This window comes from Motacilla alba, chromosome 5 (assembly GCF_015832195.1).
Source record: "Motacilla alba alba isolate MOTALB_02 chromosome 5, Motacilla_alba_V1.0_pri, whole genome shotgun sequence".
Classification (NCBI taxonomy): Eukaryota; Metazoa; Chordata; class Aves; order Passeriformes; family Motacillidae; genus Motacilla; species Motacilla alba.
The window spans coordinates 20,424,024-20,448,290 of record NC_052020.1 but is presented as its reverse complement, the minus strand read 5'-3'; the positions used below and the strand labels follow the sequence as shown (position 1 = coordinate 20,448,290).

At 34.8% G+C, this 24,267-nt stretch overlaps 1 protein-coding gene across 17 annotated transcripts in view; it reads left to right on the top strand.

Moving 5' to 3' along the window:
- Window positions 1-24,267, top strand: part of LRRC4C (leucine rich repeat containing 4C) — a 485,253-nt gene that overhangs the window by 373,175 nt on the left and 87,811 nt on the right. For 10 of the 17 annotated variants that reach the window (XM_038137117.1, XM_038137109.1, XM_038137115.1 and 7 more), the window contains 2 exons: window positions 14,550-14,635; window positions 15,883-16,020. The exons of 2 other annotated variants lie outside the window; for them this stretch is intronic. The gene's annotated coding sequence lies outside the window, so the exon portion shown is untranslated. Of the gene's footprint in view, window positions 1-14,549; window positions 14,636-15,882; window positions 16,021-19,316; window positions 24,027-24,267 lie in introns of those variants that run through there. 5 more of the 17 variants (XM_038137121.1, XM_038137119.1, XM_038137118.1 and 2 more) reach the window with 3 other exon arrangements.

Here is a 24,267-nt window from a genome sequence, read left to right as displayed (position 1 = left end):
TTGTAAGGATTGGGAACATTTGCAGTCTCTTCTGTTCACTTCATAGTTGGTAACTTTATCAGTTCTACATGTGCCAAATACTGCTCTGCAGCATCTGGCTGTTAAGCTGTTTAATCTGCCTGGGAGAATTTTGGTTTAAACCCATGACTAAGAATCATATAAAGATACGTCCAAGACAGATGCCTTTCAACTTGCTTAACATTTGATATTGATGTGTATAATAAAATCAGTCTACTTCCCAGAACTCTCCAAGTCATTTAGGCTATCCTGAGCCCAAGGAGAGTTTGAAGACATCACATATTTCTGTGTTGCATCTTCAGATCTTCAAAACACAAGGTTTATGGTGTAATTTTTTCCACATTTGAGTCTTGCTGCTTCAATGCTTGTAGTTGTGAAGACCAAAACTTTGCCTATGTCTTGAAAGGATAGTTGAAAGCAGTAATGAAAAGCTGGTATATATACATGTTATTGGCTAAATACATTGAATTGATTTCCAATAAGAAACAATATGAATGTTGGAAAAAAACCCGTGCAATATCTATTCTTACTGTTACCTTTCTAATGGTAGTTCTCAGAAAAACAAATGTTAAAGCAGAAACATTTGCCTTGTTTCTAAACTGAAATATTTCCCTATTACATTTTAGAATTATTTTTGTTTTCTTAACTATGTTGCAAAGGGGCTTCTACCTCTTGGAAAATGGCATAACTGTTTGAAAATGACAGGAACATTTATCTATTCTATGTTTAAAACAACTATAGAACTTAATTGATGGGTAAATGAATACTTTTTCATACATTTAAAATGTGAGTTTGCTTAAAGAATATTTGAAATATGTGTGGCTTTAGATTAAATTACACAATGCTCTACAATTCCAAAATATTATTTTGCTTATATACTAAAGATGTGAGTCCTGTGGTACTCTACACCCACCTAATATAGGTGAGGTACACAGACTTATGTTTCTTGAACATGTAAAAATCAAGGAAAAATGTTAAAAAATGTGAATATTACCAATATAATATTGGAATGAACCAACATACACTATCTTACATTTCTTATAAAGAATGTTGGAGTGAGGGGAAAAAAAAAAAGCTGGGGTAGCCTAGTACAGGTTTTTGGTAGAATATTACTATCAAAAATGGCAACATGACCATACAATGCAGCTTAATACCTTTTCTTGTAGAATGCACTACAGTTTGAGAAGCATCTTCCTGTTAGTAAGTAATTCTACTACTGGGACACAGATCAAGCAGACACTAAAAAGATAACCTGCTTATTACTGCAAAAATATCCTCTCATTACAAAACATTATGAAATATCCATGACTTGGAAATTATTTGGTTGTTGTATCATTCCATCTCATGGTGGGGGATGTGCACAACACAGAAAAAGTTTCTGTGGTACAAAAAATTTTTAATAGAAACTTCATCTGGGAACTGATTACACCACGTATTATATAAGTGTTGAATGATAATGAATAGTTGTTATTTTTGTGTAAACATTATTCTTCCATTTATTTAAACATTTTCCTATGTCTAGTTTATCAAGTTAGGAATTCACTTGTTTGTCTTCCTCATGTCATTGCAGCTTCACATGTCCATTCCACATTACCATTCTATCTTCTTAAAAAGAGCAAAGAATAAAGATGAAGGGAAAGAATGAATGAGGAACTCTTTCTGTTTTATACAACAGCTTTTTTGGTGGGCTATTTGAGGCTTTTTTCTTTTCTAAAATGGTGTGTTCTGCCAAGAGGTTTAGAGAAAACAAGCCTCTTCAATAGTCTAGTAAAATAACAGGGAAATGTATATTTTTTTTACTGTCACCAGCATTTGAAGGGAAATTACCTCAAAATAATTGTTATATTGGTTGGTTTTTACCTTATTTATTGGGTGTGCAGTAAACATTTTTAATCCACTGAATGCCAGCTGAAGCCAAAGTAGTTTTTCTTTTTTTTTTTCCATTTTAAGTGTATCTGGGATATTTTTCTTAGTGGTTTCATTCTTATATTTATCATCAGCCACAGTAGATGTTGCGGATTTGTGCTGAGGGTTTCAGTAGAAGTCTTACGAGGCTCATGCTAATGCTGTCTAGACTGTTTCTAATTTAAATTGTGAGAACGTGACCTACTTTCATCTCTGTCACTGCATCTGTGGATTCTCTTATTCATGTCATATTAATTCATCCAAGTTTAATGATTGTCCTGCCTCATTAGCTGGCCTTACAGGACACATATGGGAGACCTCAGCCAGGCCAAAACTCATTTTGCCGTCATGACAAGAACGTGTCACTATGTTTATCGTGCCCTTTGTGACACAGTGATCCCAAGTAAATATGCCTAGCAGTTATTATTAATGGTTGCTGAGATAGATTTCACAAAGTTTAACAAAATCACATCATGATAGTCTGTCCATCTGTACTTTAATGATGAATGAGTCATGTTCACTCTTATGTATGCAAATGCAGCAAGAAGAATGGAGTTTTAATGCTGACTGATTTTTCCTTGGAGTACTGAATAGAAAAAATACCTTTGGCTTTTAATCTGTAACTTGATGCTATATTTCATTACAGCATTGGCCAGAATTTGATGCCTTTTTTTTTCTCTGTAAATGTAGAAAATTCTTTAATGTCTTTCACTGCTATTTGCTGTTTTTCCTGCTATCCATCAGTTAATTAGTAAAATAGAAACCATGTCAACATAATTTACTAAAGAAACATTACTGGGCATAAGATGTTTCAGGTAGCTGATCATGAAGACAACTGGATTTGTCAATTAAGTATTTAGATCCTCTGGAATATTTCAGCAATTTCATAGTGAAATTGTCTCAGACTTTCCTTAAAATAATGGAGTTTCAGATCTAGTATTTTCATAAGCAGTACTATTTTAAATATTAATCTCTTTTTGGTATAGAACATTATATTTCTTAATTAAAGAATAAAATAAAAGTATCTCAAGTTAATAGATTAAGCTAAAATACTAAAATTTTCTTAACTACTTACTTGATTTTCTGTCCCCCAAACGTATCACTGCTTATTTTGTCTAATTAAGGATGGTTTTCAAGGGGTTGAAGAGTGAAATTATTTCATGTTGAGATGGTAAATTTGACTTTATGACTTAGTTGTTGAAATGTTGCAGGCTGTGGGGTGTTAACAGCTCCATTGTGAGATTTACTTGGTGTTTATTAATTTATTCTTCTTGTCCTACTACAGTGAAGTTGAAACACAATACTTCCAATAAACAGCAGTGTACATGCAAGATCAGAAAAGTCTTCTGAATGTTAGGTGATTAGGACCTGACTGTTGTGGAGCTTCAGAGAGATGATTCTGAAAGACATAAACATCCCTTGCCTAATGAGATATTCTAGGTGTGGTCAGTAAGTATTAGACTATAATTAGTTGATGTACTTATCACTCAGATATAGGAATTATTCTACATATAACTTGCTACTAGCCTATCTATAAGAGGTCTGCTTTGTCTTAGCAGATGTAGTCGCTGTGCAAAGCTTCACACAGGAGCCATAGAATATTTTAAATGCTCAAGTAAAAGTTGAGTGGTTTATAAATGATTACTAGGCCTCCTGGTAGGTTTCTCCACCATTGTATTTTGTACTGTATATATGCCTATGAATTAGGATCTTTGACAGCGGAGTATTGTGTGGTCACTGAAATACAAACTGTGTTCCGCATACAGCTGTCTTCAGTACATGGCAGACAGTTGCCTTCATTTCTCTGCTCTTTAAATTAAAGAAAAAGCAGATCATCTTAAAACTAGAGAATTAGCAAATTCTCATGCAAATTTATTTTAGAACTTCAGAATCTAAGTGCCTTTCACTGAGATAAGTAATTATCCTTTTAAGGATTGTGGGGGGTTGTTTGATTTCTTTTGGTTTTGGTGTTGTTTGGGCTTTTATGTTTGGAGGTTTTTGGTTTGGCATTTATTTGGAGAGGGGTAGGTGGTGTTATTGGTATTTGATGGGAATTTTTTGATGTAGAAATGCAGCTGATGTAAATATTTTCCCTATAAATCCTTCTCAATATGAAACAGAGCTGCTATGAACCTTAGAGTCTCGTTGTGTTTGGCCTAGATCTTCCAAAAGCGAGTGTACATTTGCAACTAGGTGTGACTCACACAGTGTTAAAACTCTGCAGTGAATTAGTTTAATTGTATATAAAATCCAAGAAAATATAAAACTTAGAATAAGGTTTCTAATAGAAGAAGAAAAGCTTTCCCTCTTAGTTAAAAAGCCTCTGTCATGTTAACATTACTGCATTAACTGAAGAAACAGGAATCCTTAAGGAATTTATTTACAGTTGAAAGTCCGTCAATGAGAGAAGGGACTGAACCCGAACAAGGATAAATGATTCATTCAAGGAGTTAAGAAATCTGGGATTTAGTAGGACACTGAGGGGTTTCCAAGTGCAAGCATTGGATGCAAAGCTGTGGGGTATTTTTGAATACCAGAGCTCTCAAGACCCTGTTTGACCTTTGATTTATGAGTTGCCATTTACAAAGTTTTAACAACTGGTTGGAAATATTATTCAAAAAGTCATTGAGATGAACTCAGTTATTTTGCAATTAATTTATTGATTGGAATTGTAGGTGCCAAAAGTTTCTGTTTAAAACCTAGTGGATTTGAGAATTGCATAGAACATAAGATATTTATAATTCTATTCCTCTGTGCTTTTTGTTGGGCAGTACTCCTTGCTTCCTTCTTATGTCAAGCACTCAGCAAGTGCGCACGTCAGAATCTTTTTGTAACTTCCCAAAACAGCCTAAAATGGTTAAGTTTACAGGAATAAACTTATTTTCATTAATTCATTTTTAAAAGAAATCTACAAAATGGAAAACAGATTAGATCTCAGTCCTGTATAAGTAGAGATGGCCTCCCTCACCAAAAATATCAAAGTGTCAATGTAACATATAATTTTTCTGTATATGCTTATTCAGATAGTATGGCCCAAATGTTACAAACAGGTTTTCAAGTTGTTTTATGATCAGTGATGATGTGATGAGTTGAGTAACAGAATTTTTATTTTTAACTTTCTCTCCAGGGACATTTTACTCATTAAAATTCAGTTACAGAGAGTATGTGGTCTTCATACTATGTAAGATTTAAAAAGTCATGTACTGTAAGTGCTGAAAAAGCACTGTAGGATGGTACTCAGCACTAATGCTCTTATTAAACCCAGCAATATACTTAAAGATATTTTCAGAGGGTAGTTTTTTTTCTCCTAATAAAACCCACACAGGCATTTTTGTGGGAATGACAGAGACATCACTGCATGCAATGGTTGTTTGTGCCTTGTCATGCATCAACTTTGTCTCATTTCAAATGTAGAACGAACTGTTGAAAATTATCACTCTGAGTCACATACTGTGACATTTTTCCATCTTCATTTTTTGCTGCACTATTTATTGGGGTTTTTTTCTCTGTGTCCTAAATTGCTGATCTAAATTACAAATATCTAGAAATATGGGTGTCTGGAATGGATTGTTCAGATGACGTGAATTTAAGCAAGTGCGAATAAACTGGCATGTGGTCCTTCATCCTTCTAAGACACAGAAGCTTCAAACTGGAAACATGAATGGAAACCAAACAAAGAAAAACTGGATGAAAAATCATAATGTTCAGTACAGACAGAACCATCTGAATAGCAAAATAATAGCTGTGTTACTAGAATGATTTAGGAGTCACTTAACACTGAATCTCACAAAGCAATGCATAATATGATGTAGAAAACAACCCAGAAGTACTTGATGATATGGACAAAACACTTATAAGTTGATTGAAATTTTCACAAGTAGTTTTTAAATGTGTACATGGCAATCTTGGCAAAATAATTTTATATGGAAAAAGTTATTTCCTAAGGGCAGATTGTGTATCTGTTAATAATAAGGATTTTGAGGTTATTTAAAGAGTTTGCATTTTAACCTTTGAGTTTGTGTGAAACTTCTTCATTTTGAAAAAAAAAATCATCAATGCATGCATGTGTATGATCTTCCAGCTAATCCTTTAAAATTCAAAATCAAAAAGAAAACATATACTGCTGTCAAAATAAATTAAAATTATCTCTCATTTTTTTTCTATTAAAACCAATTTTGAAAAAATAATTTCAGAACAAAATGCACATTGTTTGATCTTGTATGCAGTGTTCTTGCTTTGGATTTCTAAGGGTTTTAATGGAATTTGAAATTCAGCTTCAAAAAGGAGCTATTACATATCTTGGCAATGAGGAGAAAGAAGGTCTAGAAAAATTGACATTTCAGAAAGAACTGAAACTAGTGACATTGAAAAGAAGAGAAGAATGAGGTATGGAAGTGGGGAAACAGTAAAAGTTTTCAGCAGATGAAAAGTTGTTGCAAACAAGGGCAGTCCATGCTGCATGTAGGCAGGATATATTGGTTAATATCAGATATCGTTTCTGTAAGATATGGGTTTATACTGTAACACATTTTTCCATGTTGTTGGAAATCTCATTCTAATATAGACACTGAAATATTGGACCATAAGACAGTAAAATATCTATTACTAAATTCTTCCTGAAAAAGGTAGAGTGCTTATCAAAAAGGATGACAGGCTACCTTGTGAGAGAAAGTAGAGCAGTAAAAACATTACCTGCTTAAAGGAACTAATTTCCTAAATATAAAATGGAATAGGTGACTTCTAGATTCAAGGTGAAGATTATTTTTGCATTCAAACCTCATAAAATTAATTTATTTCCAAATTTTAGTGTTTCTTTTGTATTGGCATTCAAAGTACAAACCTGTTCTTAGTTTTGAAATGGCAAACAGACTGGTTTGTACTTCTGTTCTCACTTGAAAATACTCATAATATATTTCTGCTATTTACAGCCTCTTTTCAGACTTCAGCAGTGAAGTGAATGCAAAACAGCAGTGATTTTCCCATAGGTTGCAGAAATGAGTTGTTTTCCTCAAACATAAACCATAATAAATTAATTTCACTGGTGGTTTAAAATTATGACAGTGACTTTCAAGAGGCAAACAAACTGTTTATGGTTATGTGGGAGCCAGCCCATGAGAAGTAACTGCAAGAATATCACAAAATCACTCTGAGCTAAATATTCTGAAATTTTTGTTAAGAGAAATGAATTTCTTTTCCTCCAGGTACTTATTTCATACAGACAATTAAAGCATGGCAAGTCCAACAAGTAGATGTGTGAAACTCAGAGGTTTTACTCCAATTCTAGCAGCAAGGTGGCTATTTGTGGCAAATTCAAGTGACAGAATTTCTTCATTTTGCCTTGTGCTTTTCTAGTAGCTTGAGAATTATTCAAGGTTGAATTGATTTGCATGTATCAGGATTTAAATAAGTCTGGAAAATGCAGGCATAAAACATTTAATTTTAATTTAAGGTCATACAAATACAAATGTTTGGAAAAGTCTGTGTGCAACCACTTTTTCCTGTGAAGTGACAGAGCAACCAATTTGAGTATTATTAATGTGGTTATAGAAGGCAAGGAGAAAATCAAGAGTTGACTCATGTATTGCTGAATTTACCTGGAATGGAGAACATACAAGTTAGTTTATTTCTGATTGGTGATTTGAACATTTTGGAAGTAGAATCACAATCAAGGTTACTGTGCAGTTTGAAGAAAGTTGTGGTTACATATTCTTAAAGCTAGTAATTTTTTTTCCCCCCACTCCTCCAGTTTTCTTCTGTTGCTGTAAATTAAGCTACATTTTTGCTTTAACTCATACAGGTGTCAAAAATTATTTATAATAATAAGTGTGCAAGTTAGTCTTGCTTATTTTCACAGCTTATCAGCTGTGTTCTGGAGGAGATACAGGACTATCTTTTACAGTTATAATTTTTATTTTTGGGGAATAAAAAATAAAAATCACTCTTGCTTTTTTTAAAGATTTCATATTATTTTTTTTAATTACTACTAACGGATATTTAAAAAGTTGTTGACAATGCATCCTAACTCTTTAAATGACCTATGTAGTATAATTTATCTGCAACATGGTAGGCATAGGTCAAAACATCTCTCTGCAATCTCCCAGATATTCTTTCATAAGTCTGCTGTTGTGTCCTATATATGGAAGAAAGATATCCATTGCCAGAAGTGCATTCTGCTTCATCAGTCTCATCTTTATCAACATCTGTACAGAGCACATTCCTTGATGAAACTGCGTTACATAAAGCTCCTTAACAATACACAGTTGTTGTAAACAGGTAATGAGGATAATAAGGAAAACAATTAGATCTCCTTTTGCTCTAGCATTTTTTATCAGTTGGTTTTTGTTTCAGAGGCCTTGATGCTTTGGTAGTGCTGGCAGGCAGCAGAGGAAGACTGTCAGAGTGAGACATCTCCATTGCTTGTCTGAACTTTGGCATAAGAATGACAGTTGTCAGGAAAAACTCAATATATATGCTGATCCCCAGTTGATTTTGCATGTCTTCTGATAATTTAGTTTTCTCTATCCTCATATAATACCTGTTAAATTTTATCAGTATCTCCAAGTTATTTTCTCTAGGTTAATATTTACAGCTATATTTGTACACAAAATTATTTTTACTCTGTTTGTATGGGGCAGATGAAATAAATGTATGTATTCACACATACTTATGTATTATAAAGCAAGAATAGCTGACAATCATTTTATATAGGTGAAAAAACAATATAGAATCATAGAATATTCTGAGTTGGAAAGGACACACAGGGGTCACTGAAGTCCAACCTCTGGCCCTGCAATTTAGACTTTCTTATGAAGGAAATTCTGACAAAGTCATTGTGTATACGTTGCTTGAGCACGTCCAGTAGGAGCTGGCTGGTAATCATTAGAAATACCTGAGAATAAGTCCTTGGTGCACATTTGGCCTCCCATTTCAATGGACATGCACTATGTTTGACCACGAACTGTCTTATGCATTCACAGCTTTTTCAAGTATCATTTAAAAGCAGGATGTTTTAATAATCTCAGTAATGCTCTTTCTTAGTATATATATTCATATCCTAAAACTACCTATGACTAAATAGTGTATTTTATATCATTTTATTTTGATTAAATATTTTACTTAGACTTACATATCAGTGTATTAGAAAAACCTTTATATACTTTCTTTCAAGATTTTCAAACTTGCCACATTTTATCTTTCATGAAATGTCTTTTTAGTCTGCCTTCTAAAAATTCAAAAAGATATGCCATATCTAATAACAGTATACATTTATGTAGGCTAAAGTAGGCCAGTTTCATCTGGAATGATCCAATGCAATTTGAAATGGAAAATACAGCTGCTTCTGACATATTTGGGTAAAATTTATACTGTACCAGCTATACTGTATGTATTTGAAAGACTGGGATTTGAGATGAACATTTTTGTGTTGGATAATTCATTCTAACTTTATTTTCAATAGTGAATCAATCCAGGACACCAGAGTATCGCAAAGAACAGCAGGCTATCAATAAAACTCAGAGAATCAAAACAGATGTCCCACAATGCCCTGTTGACAATTTTTCATAAAGATCATCACTTCTTTAGCTAATAAACCTGTTGAGGTACTGGAGATACAGGTGTTCTCTTTTCATTCTTAATACCTTGCTCCCTTTGTTCTTGTTTTAAGGTTGTCTTTTCAATATTTTCATTCTGTCTTTAAAAGTATAATGTTTTGTTCCTTGTGAAACATTTCTAGTACATAGATTAGCAGAGGGGTGCTACTTATTCCTCTGAGACCATGCAGTAGATTCCCTTTCAATAGACATCGATTACCAGCATTGCAATGGTGAATTCAGCTCTCAGGACAGCATAGGCAACATTCCTAAACAATTTCTATCTCACTGTAGCTCCCAGTTTTCATAATAATAATAGCTGGAAATGCCCTCAAACTCAGGGGTGGTTAAAAAGCAGGTACAATATGCCAGAGACATTGTGGACTCTTGTAGGTGTTGTATGTCTCTGCTGGATGTGCCGTGAGATACTTGCTCTAATCAGATATATTTTAAGCAGGACACTGGACTGGATGAACCCTTCCCTTCCAAAGTTATGACTCTGTAATTTAATTTGCCACTTGTAAATATTAATGAAAAAAAACAAAAACAACAAAACAAACCAAAAGAGAACACCAACAAAACCCAAACCAAGAATGTTCTAGGAAGAGCATCACATTCTGCAACAGTATATTTACTCTCTTCTTTATTTGTCTTTAACTTCCTTGGTTGTTTAATAAAAAGTGTAAAGTTGAGGTAGTTTTTATAAAAAGTTGAGCAGAAGTCGTCAGATAACAATACTGAATCTTATGAAAAATTAATTATACATGGTGCAGTGCTTATTGAAAGAAATTGACTTTTTAATGAAGATATGAATACATAAATCCTTTCTAGTTTTCATTTTTATATTCATCCTGACCTTCCCATATCACCTTTGCCCTCAGCCATGTTGTTCTAATTGGTTGCTTACTGTTCTAAAATTGTTCACTGTGTTAGGAAACGGTCACACAATGTGGAACATTCTTTGTACTGCTTAGACCATTAAACTCCTGATCAAGTTAGAAAGTTTTGCTCAGGTCCTTTGTCATCGATATCTTTTGAATGATGATTAAAAAATGATGGTGACATGATGGTGACGTTATTGTCTTTTACCTACTAAATTTTGAAAGAAATTGAACACAAATCCCAATTCTTGCTTTTGATGTGAAAGTTCTGTGTGGTAACTACTGCAAAACACCTATCAGAAATTTTGAGGCTGGTATGTTTTGTGGGTTTGTGAGATGATTCCTATACATGGATTGTAGATACTCTGCAATGAAAAGACCTGCATCAGTACAACTTAATGTGTGGTTGTTTTGTTAATTGAAAGTTTTGAGTTTATTTAAATTAATTGAAAGTTTAATTGAAAGTTTACAGGATTTGATAGATAGATAAATACTAAAATGTTACTAACAAATTGATATTCTTGATAGAGGATTGTGATAATTAGTTCCTCTTAGTAGCTTCCTTGGAAATGCTCTGCACCTCAGTCATTACTGCTCAAAGTCATGGTCTAACAAGAAAAATTACCATATGATTTTTATCACATTATCAAATGTATTCTAAAATAAATATCATGAGTGAAGTATAGCTAATGTTTGGAAGTGCTGATACCAGCTTGCCTGAAAGTCTCACGCAGGGTTGGTTGCAATACACTACAGTAATGCTTTCTGACCTGATAAGACTGTTTGAGGATTCTCTGAATTTCTGCTAAAGCCTGACTTTAAAGTCAACCAAAACCAAAATCCTTAAACAGAGACTACTACTATATATTGGAAAAGAAAACAGAAAGAAGCAGAAAAATTGAAGAAGTTATCTCAATATTGCAATCATCTTAAAGATGGGCTTGGAAAATAAACTTGCACATTGTGAATTCATTGTCTGCAAATACTCCAGGAAGCAAATTTTTGTCAGGAAAAAAACCCAGACATTTTTGTTCATAAAAACTAATTTTCAAATACATAAAAACTAAGTTTGATTTTTTATATCTATAACTTGATAATTTTGTATTCAAGAAATTCAGACTGCCTTCTTTGTCTAATTGACTCATTTGTTTTGTGTGTGTGTGTTTGAACCTCATGCTTATATCTGATTTCCTTACTTTGCTGACTTATTTCTTTTCCTTCTTCCTGGATGATTTTAGGTTTTGGTATTTGTGCTATCTCTGACCCTGCAGATTCTATCTTCTCATGGTTAACCTTTTTTCCTCAGTGCAAAGCACTGTACTGACGTTTGTACTCATTCAACTGTTCAAGCATTTGACCTGTTCTTTGTTCAGATCACTTACTCCAAGACTGATATATCTTGCTGGAAAATATTTAGTGACTACTTTGCATACAGAATTCTGACCACCTCAGGAAGGCCTTTTAGATATGTCTCCATTTGTAATGGATGAATTTTATTGATTGTTAGTAACCAGTTGATGATCCCCTTGCTTGTGTTGCCAGATCCATTTCACAAAGAGCAGCAAACTTGTGCCTGGATTGTTAGAGGTATTTTCCCCAAATGACCTGTGCTTCTGCAGCCCCTCTCAGCGCTGTTCAGCACTGATAATGTGCATGCTCTCTGCTGTGCATTATGACAGTCTGAGTGACATGCCATGCAATGAATAATAATGTGTCAGAGCTGCAAGTAGTTAGAGCTTCCCTCACTTCTAGCACCTTGCCTAATGTGCTTCTCCCACACACTTTTGTGACAAAGGGCTGAGATATATTTATATACTTGCTCTCATTTAACCAAAGCAGAAATTCTTGTCATTCTAGAGCTTAGCATATAAGGTCTTCATCAGCATGGTTGCCCTATAAATATCCCACTTAAATACCTTAGAGAATGAAATCCCAAGGATGGGCATGGGTATAACACAGAACTAGCCCAGAGAAAACATCAATCAGTTTGCTAAAGTGGGAATGTATAAAATGCAAGTATTTGAAGTTTTTTGCAGCAAGGTACAGAAGAGGTATCTCAAATGTTTTCCCTGTCTCAGTTTTAGCATATTCTGGAAATGAATTCCCATCTGTGAATAAATTGCCTAATGCATATTCTCTCTGCATAGACTTGCCCCACTAATTATGACAAGCTGCAGTTTGTTTTGAGTCTTTAGGGTTTTTTTAACTGACCAGCAGGCTTAATGACTGACTCATATCTTGCCATGCATTGCCTCCCACCTAATACCATAGTGACAAGCTGCTCGTTTTCTTCTGCTCAAAAGAAGTAAGGAATAAAAACTAAGTCTTTCTAAAAATGGGATAGTCATCAATATCAGTATGATCAAACTGACCTGGATGGTGCTGATTACCTGAAAGATATACTCCTTACCCCTGCAAGGTTACACATGGACCTTAAACATTTAGCAACTATTAATTTCTGCTATATTAGGAAACAAAAAATTAGTATTCTCTTCTGGAAGGCTTCTGAAGATGAAAACATATGGGAGTTAGCTGATTAATGCACTTAGGCAAAATCTGTAAATCACAGAATTTTCCAAATCCACATGTTTAAGCACCTTTTAAAATGTCTTTTAGAGATTTTGTTTGTAGAATAAAGTCAGGTTTTGTGATGTTCTGACGTTGTTCAGAAAATTTTAAATTGAAGATTTTCAGCAAGTGCAAATTCTTGTGTGAACAATAAGAATTTAAGAATTTCTGATTTTAAACACATTAATTTAATAGGAACAATGCCAATACTGCTCTACCTACAAACAAGCAAACTATTGAGTTAAACGACCAATCTGCATCAATCTCTCTAAAAGAATATACTTTCTAATATCTAAAATGTAGTTTATTTTCAAATATATATCATTAATTTTGTCAATTATTTGTCACACATTTTTGATCATCTTTTATATCTATTCCTTAAATCTTTCTAACCATAAAACCTCCATGTCAATTACATTTAAACATTAAAGCATTTAAACATTACCATTTTTCATTATAAACATCTATGTGCATAGGTAATGTATCTCAAAAATAAGCAGAATCAAACCAATTTTTGATTCTTCTATCTTCAGTAGTCATGCAGGAAAAGAAACAGTAATTTCCATACAATTGTATGATTTTCAATAGCTATGTGAATCCTTGAAAAAAAAAGCTAAGGGAAAAAATTCTGTAAAAAAAGATCACTTTGGAACCACATATTTATTTTTTCTTGTAATAGCAATAAATAACAAGTGATAGATTTCTATTTTGTTTGTATTTATTTTCCTAAAAATCCTGAGGGCAGGAGCATTAAATAAAAAAACCAAACTGATTTATATTTAATTATCATATTTCTTGAGACAGGTTTTTATATGAAATTACAACAGCTTTGCAACCTTAATTTTTTTAGAGATTGTATTAATTTTTTTCTTTGAACCTAATACTTCTAAATTTCTCTTCCCAAAAAGAAATGCTAGTAAAACATACTGTATGTTCTTTAGTATTATAGATGGTTAATTACTGCTTCCAATTCTATACCTTCATGGCTGGAGTTACTAGATGTGTTTTCCAAAAGTGATGACTCATTGTAGTTGGCTCATCTTTGGAGAACACATTTTAACCGGAGCTAGATTTAGCAAATATCGCTGTGCTGCGTTTGAAAATAAGGCCCACTTGAAACATTTTAAGTGAAAGGTCATATCCCTTGACCTCCTGATCTTTACAAAATGTATTTTCCATTAAGTTTTGAAGAACTTTTGAAAATTTGTCTTCAGCCTCTTATTCTAATTTTCTTAATATTACCCCTTCTTATTGTTCAAAGACTATCAGTACTGTGATTTTTGAAGCCAGTAGTGCTCCTTTATCTCTTAGAGATTTTGTTATGTTTTATACTTCCACTGACATGCACAAAGCAGTGTAAAGCAAATACAATTTAAAGGAAATGCAGTCTCAATCTAAGCTAGGAGAAAAGTGCAAGGAGAGAGAAATAGAAGGTCTGAAAAAACAAAAAGCATTTGGTATAACTCTGGATCAAATCCAGGCTTCTGTGCATCACATCTTGTGGTTCCTTTGTTTTTTTCCCCACACTCAAACAATTTATAATAATCATGATGTGCAGCTTCTTAAAACAATGTTACATCCCTCACAGGTGTTTTATTCTGTTCATCACCAGAAGTAATCCTTTTAACAAGAAACTCTTCCCTAGACCTTGAAGATCAGATGTGATTCAGTAAGGTGAGTATTGATTTAATACTTAGTATTGATTTAATATTTAGCACCATTCCACCTGGGAGTGAAGTTCAGCGAGTTTGTAGGATAACTCCGCCTAAATTATCATTGAATAAAAAATAAATAAATAGAAAATATTGTTTATTAATACAATAAAAATAAAGTAATAATTGGAATAATAAAATAAAAATATTTTAAAAGAAAATAAGTACTCTTTAAATAATCATTATTCTTGCCATCACATTCACCAGTTGTGACTGACAACATTTCTTGTTATTAGGATGTCTAATGTAAAATAAAGAATAAATAAAGGGTAAATAAAGAATGAGAAAAGTTCTCAACCACAGATTTTTTAAGAACTTTTCAAAGGATCCTGCCCTGATGGGGACAAAGTAGTTTATTTATATTAAACCTATTTCCTCTCATTGTCTTCAAAATTTAGAGTTACCTTTTCCCCTTGTAACATTTCCAGGGCTTAAGTGCAAATCCAATGAAAATTGGTCTTGGCTTTTCTTCTGCTTATAGTGGTTTATGAAGTGAAAGTTATGGAACAATCTGTTATGGAATAATCTTGTATTCCTTTTAGAAATGACAATACAATGGACTAGGCAAGCCATTGTTCTGTTCTGGAGTGGCAGTAACCCAGTAAATTCCAAAAGAGTTTCAAGAGGCTCATCCTTGTCTTGTAGTGTTTCATCCATCTCTCTCAGATGATATTGAAAGATGATTAGGTATTTCATATGCTCTTTAAATGATGTGGAGTTTTAATGTGTTTGTGGAGAAAGAAGGGAGAGCTGAGCACCTGATGAGAAAATCCAGAGAAATTAGGGTCGAAGAGTAATTTTTTACATAACCTATACCATAGTTCAGAACATTTGTGAGTATAAATACCATGCTTCTTGCCTTTGTTCATTTCTAGGTCCTAAATTGTTCCCTGACTGCTCATCCATCTAGTTTAAGTCAACATCTGTCAATGTAAATTTTTATTACAACACACTCAGGAATCCTAAATAATTTAATATCAGGTATTGACTACTAGGGTACAGAAAAGAATGGTAATTTTGTAGAGGGATGGGGATTTTTACCCTATTTGCTACCTTATATTTTCCAATCTGCCTCACCTAGTGTGGTGCACATTATGTGGTAATTATGGGGTCAGGTCATGCACAGACATTACTGAAAGACTTTACTCTTCCCTAAATAAAAGTGAGTCCTTCCTGTTTAACACATGCAGTATTATTTCCATTTTACAGGTAGAGAGGCAGGCGTGGAGAGAATCAAACAGCCCATCTTGAGATCATGCAAAGGCTCTGGAAATACAATTCCAGTGAGGCCTGGCTATAACACTTTTGATGCCCACATCACTAGCAGCAGTCCTACAAGCACCAACGGTAAGAAATCAGGTGCTTATATAATATGCATTATAGTATTTCAATCCATTTGAATTTAGACAAATCTGTGAAAAAAACCCCAAACTTATATTGTTTACTGGTGGTCAAGGATGAGCCATTAGTACTTTAAGGAAAAAAAGAAATAAGGGAGTAAAAAAAAAATTGCTATGAAAGTACAGGTTTTTTTCATATTGGTAAATGAGGATGAAGTGAAATTTTTTTCTTATGTACAGATGATTCCCCAATGTCGGACATGGGAATATAAAATAATGAAGTAATTTATTTTATGTGTACCTGAAAAGAGATCTTGAAAATAAAAATTATCCACTTCAGAAATGTTATTTATGCCACAAAATTTTCTTATTTTCTCCAATTTGACTATTTGCCCTCTCTATGCAACATTTATTTTGCTTCCCAGTTTATTGAAAGCCGTAACTTTCTTTGCATGGTTAAAGCAAACCATTATTCTTTCTGTGATGAAAATTTAGAGATCTTGGATGTTACCTTGTCTTTGGTTCAGAAGTTAAATTGTAAATCTTTTACCTGTATCAGAATTTCACTTTAAATGTATGCTAAACAAAGGACAAGGTAGGAAAATATGGCTGCTAGGTAGTCTCTCATTAAAGTTTTGAAGTATATGTGGTTAGGTTTTAATTCTCAATATGTGGAAATTGTATTTTCCAGTCACAATAACTCCACAGGAGAAGAAATTAGGATGTCTGATACATTCATCTCTGTGTCAAAGTATCATATTTTTGCTATTTAATACTCACTGAGGGAAAAAAGGCTGTCAGACTATAAAGATATTAGTTTCAAACAGATGGATCATTCCTGGCCAAATCTAGTCGTCTGTATTCTTAAATTTTACATTCTCAAAATTTTAATTTAAAAGAAACAGTCCCTCTTTTTTTACTCAACTAACATTTTCCAGTCTCAATGATTATATAATTGTGTGATTTAGAAAACCAAATATATATTAAATGGGGCATGGATATAAAATGAAGAATGCTCTATTCTCATTTACACCTGCGTTAATCTGGAGATGGTCCATTGAAATCAAAGGAGTTATTCCTCCTATGGAATGAATGCACGACAGCTTAATGTCAATGGCACTCAGTCCTAGAAAGGAAAGAATTCTTCTCAATCCGAATTCTAAGCCTGAAATTAGTGGCATAAGAAAATCACAGGATTTGGGTACTATTCTCAGAATAGTTATAGGGTGAAAATACTTTAAATTTATATGTCCTAGTCAGAATTGTGATACAATTACAAGAGCTGAATTAGGAAATGTTTACCTTTTTTTCTGTTAGTAATTTTTCTTTCTCATATTTCTTTTCCTCAAAGCATAATTCATTTTAGAAAACAAAAGAGACCCTCTGCTAGTGCAGAGTTGAATGCTAAGCACATAACTCTCATATGCCAACAGTAAATAAGAGAAGTTAAGAGCACTTTAGAAAAAATATTTTTACCAGTTAAGTATGAGATTTCTTTTTCCTTTTATGTAAATACTTCTACCGACTATTAAATTGCAGAATCATAGAATACTTGAGGGTGAAGGGATTCTTATAAGGTCACGTAGTCCATTCCCACTGCTCAAGTAGATTCATGCCTGGTGCCATGTCCCGAAGGCTTCTGAATATTACCAAGGGAGGAAGACTCCACAACCTCCCTGGGCAACCCGTGCAGTGCTCTTACTGTCAAAGTAAAAAGTGTTTTATGATATTCAGAGGGAACCTCTGATGTTTCGGTGTGTGCCCACTGCCTCTGGTTCTGTCACTGGGCATCACAGGCTCCATCCCCTTTGCACCCTTCCTCCATGTACATGTAGACATTAATAAGGTTCCACCAAGCCCCCTCCAGGCTAAAGTCTTGGTTTTTCCAACCTTTGCCCATAGGAAAAAGACTCCAATGTGTTGTCTTTATACTGTCTTGCTGGATTCTCTCCATTCTGTCCATGTCTCTCTTGTACTGAGCAGCTCAGATCTGGACACAGCACTCCAGGTGTGACCTCTCTGGGGCTGAGCAGAGGGGAAGAATCATCTCCCTCCCGCTGTTGTCAGTGCTTTGCCTGGTGCAGCCCAGGATACCATTAGGCCTCTTTGCAGCGAGGGCATGCCTCTTGATCAGCTTGGGGAATTGGTTTTGTCTCTGCATAACAGAAAATTTGACAATACATGACTCAGTTCCATAAGAAGAAATTCTAGAAAGTCTCTCCAAACAGCAGGCTGTTTTCAGTCATGGATGGTTAGCATGGAAGATGAAAATTTGTACAAATGTACAACAATTCTAAATTTGTCCTATTTACCCAGCTGCACAAGGAACATGCAGTAAACATACAGAAGTTTTGAGAATGTTGTTCACTTCAAATGTAAAGGGAATTCAGTTCCATTCCACCATTCAGTTCCATCTTTATCAGGAACAGTTGTTGTTATGATATTATTAAGAGATTAGTTTCTTGAACAGTCAGGTACGCATCCGGGTGCCAAAATCATGTGTTGTGGTTTTATCCAGATTTTCCTGGAAGGAAGCTATCTTTTCTTTTAGTTCTTTCAAGATGCTATGACCCAGTAGAAATTACCTGCAAAAAAGTACATCTCACTTGAAACACAGACATCAGAAAAAAACCCAAAAAAACCCATGAAAATTAATAAATGAGGCAGTATCAGTCAACTGCTAATTTTGATGGTATGCATCTGATTTTAGTGCTTTTTTATATTAAAAAAATGAACAATAATCAATGAAATCACATAAACAGGAAATTATGTACTGTGGGCTCCAATTACAATAGAAAATTTACATTCTTTCTGTTAGATTATTTATGATATATTTTATATAGTCTGAGAGTTTTTGCATCTCCATTGAATCATGAACTGATTAATGAGCTTGATCCTAGATCTGTGCAGTCAAAAGTATGTTTCTCTGCAAGTAGTATTCCCTTTTAAAAGTAGTAAGCTATAACAGATTTCACGTACTCTCTCCATATGCAAACAGATTCTTGTCTGCAAAACTAAATAAAACAGAAAGAATATTATATTCCACCATTTTCTTTATGATTTCCTCCTTTTTATTTAAAAGGAAGGTGGGACTGTCAACTGACTAGGAAAATGTTGCAATTGCTTTTCACTTTGTCTAAGTAAAGCTATCTGGTTTTACTGTTTTTTCCTCAAAAATTTGGTTCAGTTTATTCAATTACAATGTTTCTCTTCTCCTTTGTTTAGGGTCAGAAACCTTTTCTCTTAGGCTTTAGCCATGTTTCTCTTCCACCAAATGACTGAATATTGTGAATGTTTGGTCTTTTCCACTAGTCTCTTCTAGTGTTAGTCATACACAGAGTGACAGTTCTGTAGCTGGCCTTGTCTGCTGGAAAGGAAAACAATCTATATAGCAATCTTTGTAACAATCTGTTCTTCATGTTTATTATGTGAAAATTTGCCAGTACATACATTTGAGTTTTGTTATCCTTCCATACTCAGGATTGGGCAAGATTGAAGGCAACATGCAAACAACACTGTTTCAAGGCAACGATATATAATGTATAATGTAGGAAAAACATAACAGTTCTCTCCAGAGTTAATGATAGCCTTTTAACATTTGATTAAGAAAGGAGTTACTGTGATGGTACCAAAATATTTGCTTTAAATAAGTTTCACAGACATGTGATATATATGCTTCTAGAACAGATAATGCAATTATAATTTTATTTTGTTTAGTATAAGGATATTTACTTTATCATGTAGAGTGGCATGTTTTCCTATAAATATTGCAAACTAGATTGCTTTCAAATTATGTTCTAAGAAACTAATCACACTATCTTCTATGTTTATTAGGTGATAAAGCCTAATTGATGTATTAAAGATAACAAACTTTAAGAGAGATCATATCATAGCCTAGAGCATGTTGCAGTTTTGATACATTTTTTTGTTTAGCCACACATATGCCAGCAAATATATTATCTTTGTATAAAGAAAGATGTGTAATATATTGAAGCAGTTATCTGTTAGAAATGTGTATTTTGATGTCATTTGAAAATGTGCACATTTCTATCATAAGTATCATTTTGTAACAACAGAGATACGGTAGCTACAGCAGAGTTTGTATCTTAGATTCTGATTGGATGCCCAAAATTATGTGTCCTCTGCACCTGACACCTGTATGTGTTTAATTCAGTTATAGAAACCTTCCCTTTCACTCATAGAATCTCTAATAGTAGCAGGAAATTTTTCAGGAACTTCTTGAAAAAACAGTGGAGGAAACATATTAGACTGTGATGTTTTTAGCCTTCTGGGAAAAGGAGCAACCTTGTGGGTTTTTTTGGATTTTGAGTAGCTAAAAGAAAAAGACTCCCATAAGATGTTTGTAGACCCAAAATACACCAGCAGCATCAGTGAATCAGACAGGAACAAAATAAGCTCACCCAGACAAAGATTGTTACTTGTCAGCAAGTAACTTGTTACTTCATGTCCTACCACACTTGCAACATTCTTCAAAAAAACCCAGAGACTTTTTCAGCATTTTTGAAAGACTGCTTGGTGCGGGTTACTTATTGCTACACACTCAGCCTTTCACCCATTGCAGGTAATTTGTGTTTGCACTGATTTCAGGGATAGTAAGATCAGATGCTAAATACGCCCGGTTCCAGCTGCTTGACTTATATCTAGTAGGACCTTCTCACCAGAAAGCCTGTTGAGTCAGTAGAATAAATCTGAAAGTCAATGCTAATGATGCAGTAAGTGTTACTTGACTGAATTCAGCTAGCTTATGGATTTAATAATTCTGGAAAAATTTCTAATATGACACAGAACTTACACTTTATTTTATTTTCACGTATGTAAATTTCACGCAAAAGCTGAAGCCTGAGTTAGGTTACCAAACATATCTTTACTGTTTGAGGGAGGACTGAGCAAAGAGCTAGTTATATTACTATGTGCATGGAAGAACTCAGTTTCTGCTTAATATTTGAAGTTTGCTATAATTACCATTAAAGCACCTGACTTATTATTTTTTGGGGGTTGTGTGGAGGAGTTGAATCTATAAATAATATCTTTCTGATTTTAAGAGAGACAAATGCCAGCACATACATCATCCATATTCTGTTTCCATGAAGTGGGTAGTGTATCTGACCTTACACATGCAAAATTTTCTGTAAAATTTTCATTGAACTTAGATCCCTGAGAGAAAGAAGACATAAGCCCAATTCTGAGCACTTTAGGTAATATAGATAAGTACATCTAACATACCTGGGTAAGCAGGTAAGAGCACAACAAACATGTCAGTATTTCAGTAAACCAAATTAGAGAGCCAGTTCAGAAAACTCCAAAATGCATGTCAGAAGTCATTCTAATCAAACTGTGGCAGATTTGATAGGTGAGCCTAGATGTTGCATTGTTGCATTGCTGTCACAACTTACTGAAGCTCAGACTCAAACTTGCTGAAACCTTGAAGCCATTCAAAATGCTTTTGCCCTTGAACAACTGCCAAAATGGAATTTTAGGTAATTTTTATGTGCATGCATGCAAGTTTTAAACAAACATTGATTTTTATAATAGGAAAACAGATTGTCTTTCAATGCAAATTATTTTCACTGTTAAAGTTTTTGCAAAGATAACTTTATACCTTGTTTCATATTATTATCGTGCCTCTGCATCAGTGGCCAGAGCTGGTACCTGTGAATACTGGTTGCCCTGTACTTCTTTTGCAAAGATAACTTTATACCTCATTTCATTTTGTTGTCATTTACTCTGCCTCATCGGTTAGGCTGGGACCTGAGAATACTGGTTGAACTGTCAGAATCAGGCAGGCTTTTAAGAAAATGAGTTTTGACATTTCCTTCCTTAAGATGATCCCTTGTTTTTCAATTACTGCTTTCTGACTTGGAGATTTCTTAAGGTAACCCTGAGTTTGTTCCCAGTCTGTCAAGCAGGTGGCAGCAATGCCACGTCGGAGCAGCTCCCGGCCCCTTTCCCTGACATCAAGTGTTAATGCAATTGACCAATCAGTGCTAAGATGATGGGAGGTAATTGGGTAATTGTATTTTACTGATCACAAGCAAAGAAAAAGGGAAGGGGGAGGAGAGAAGAAGGGGAGAGAGGGGGAAAAAAAAAGAAGAAGAAGAAAAAGAAAAAAAAAAAAAGAAAAAAAAAAAAACCAAACCGCAACAGCGGAAGAGGGGAGAGAACGGAAGGGGAGAAGGAGGAGTGAGTGTAGCCAAAGCGACCAGCCCTGGGACATTTGCAAATCCTAGGGTGCCACTGAAAGGTGGGGAGTAACAGAAAGCCAGAGCGACTGAAAAGCGGAGCTACTCCCAGCAACAACAGCAGCTGTCAGGAACTGGATATACACATACATGCGTCCCTACATGCTCACACGGGGAGAATTCAAGCTGCAGCTCATAGGAGGAGGGAAGCGTTTCGGCTGTGCAAAGGGCTATGCATGTCAGGGATGAAACTAAAAGCTGAAAGAAGCGGCTGCGCTCCTGGGACTGTGTCATCTTGGAAGGGAGGGAGGCAGGAAGGAAGGAAGGAAGAAAAGGGGGAAGATAACTGGCATGTGGAAGAAGATGGGAGACTAACTCACTGCTGTGCAGAAGGGAAATCCAACTTGTACATCTGAAATACACCAGGCTCAGCTTGGAAATGAGATCAGACCTGCATTGAAACACAGAAAGGGAGGCAGAGACGGGAGAGCTTTTATCCTTTTTCCTGTCTCTCTTTCCCTCTCTCTCCTCAAAGAAATAGAAGTTTATGTGTCTCAGTGCTTCTGGATTCATATAGCTGCTGGACAAAAGATGGAGAAGAAGCTAAAATGAAAAGCAAAGTATGCTTCTGAAATCTACAGCTGAAAGGACAAATCACATCTTCTCGGGTTTCTTTGTGCCCCATCGGGGGAGTTTTAATGTCTGAAGGATTTTGAAAAGGGGGGGGGGGGGGGGAAGGCGAGAGTGGGTGTTAAAAATACCCATCCCAAGTGTTTAAAAAATAACGAGATGATGGATTTATCCTTGACAGCTGGTGGGAACCTTGAATTTTTCTCTACTCCCTCCCTCCTTCATTTCATTTAATGTGAAATTATGAAAATGCAGAGGAGTTGGAGGGAAGGCAAAAGGATATAACGTGGAGTTGGAAACAAGGAGAGGGTGCTGATGCTGTGGATTGCTGGCTTCTTGCCGAAATCAAAAATCCAATTGCGCACTGGGTTGTGATTGGAAATCTAATCAGATCTTTGGAGAGGGGGGAGAGAGACTAAAAGTTTATTGTTTTGAGAGACAGGAATAAAAATTTGAATGCAAGAGGATATTCTTTTCTAAAGGAGTGTGGGGGTATAGAGGAAAAGAAGAATGGGAATCCCCATTCTAATGTGGAGACACATGGATTGGATAATTGATAGTGCAGCAAAGAAGGAACAAAAAGAAAATTATCTGGCAAGACCTGGATCCTAAGTGTCACAACAAAATTACATTAAAAGAATACAGATGGAGGATTGCTCAAAAGGAAATACAGTTATTTCTGCTCTCCAGAGAAAAAACAAATAGAGAGCAATGGGGAGCAGTGGAGCCAGAGAGGCAGAAAACCTCAGAAAAAGGAAACTAAGCAAATGATCCACAGTGGAATGAAAAGTTTCAGAAAGGAAAAGGACCATTCATCCTCCTCAAGGATTTTTGTTTTTTTCCTTTTATTTTAAGCTACTATTCTTCAGTGGAAGCAACCATCAACATTACTACTACAGAAATTTTAAGCAGAAAAGTTGAAAGCCACCAAGAAAATAAGGACAGAGAAGAAGAAAGCAAATTGCCAGAGGGGGAGAGTTCAGCGTTGGGTTGGATTGGCACCTGTATGGACTGAAATTGCTGGGAAATTGCAATTGGATATCCTTTTTTTTTTTTTTTTTAGTTTCCTTTCTTGTTTTTAATTTTGGTTTGGTTGCTGAAATGAAATAGTTTTCTAACCCCTCCCCCACCCTGGTTTTTCATAATCACTCGGATTTCCAGCTGGATAGTCTTTGAGGATACAGTGAGTACAGTTTCCATTTTATTATTTTTTTTGAAAAGGAAATATGCTCCATTGCCTTTCTTCTTTCATCCTTATTCCTCTTTTCTCAGTCTTTCCCCCCACCTGAATAAAGAACCTGGCTGTATTTTGATAATGGCTGGAGGGGGGCGGTTGGGAAGAGAGAAGGGAAGGAATGAGGAAAGAACTGAATTCTCACAGTAGCTCAAATTCTTAAAACTCGAGCCTTGGTCGGTTGTTAGAG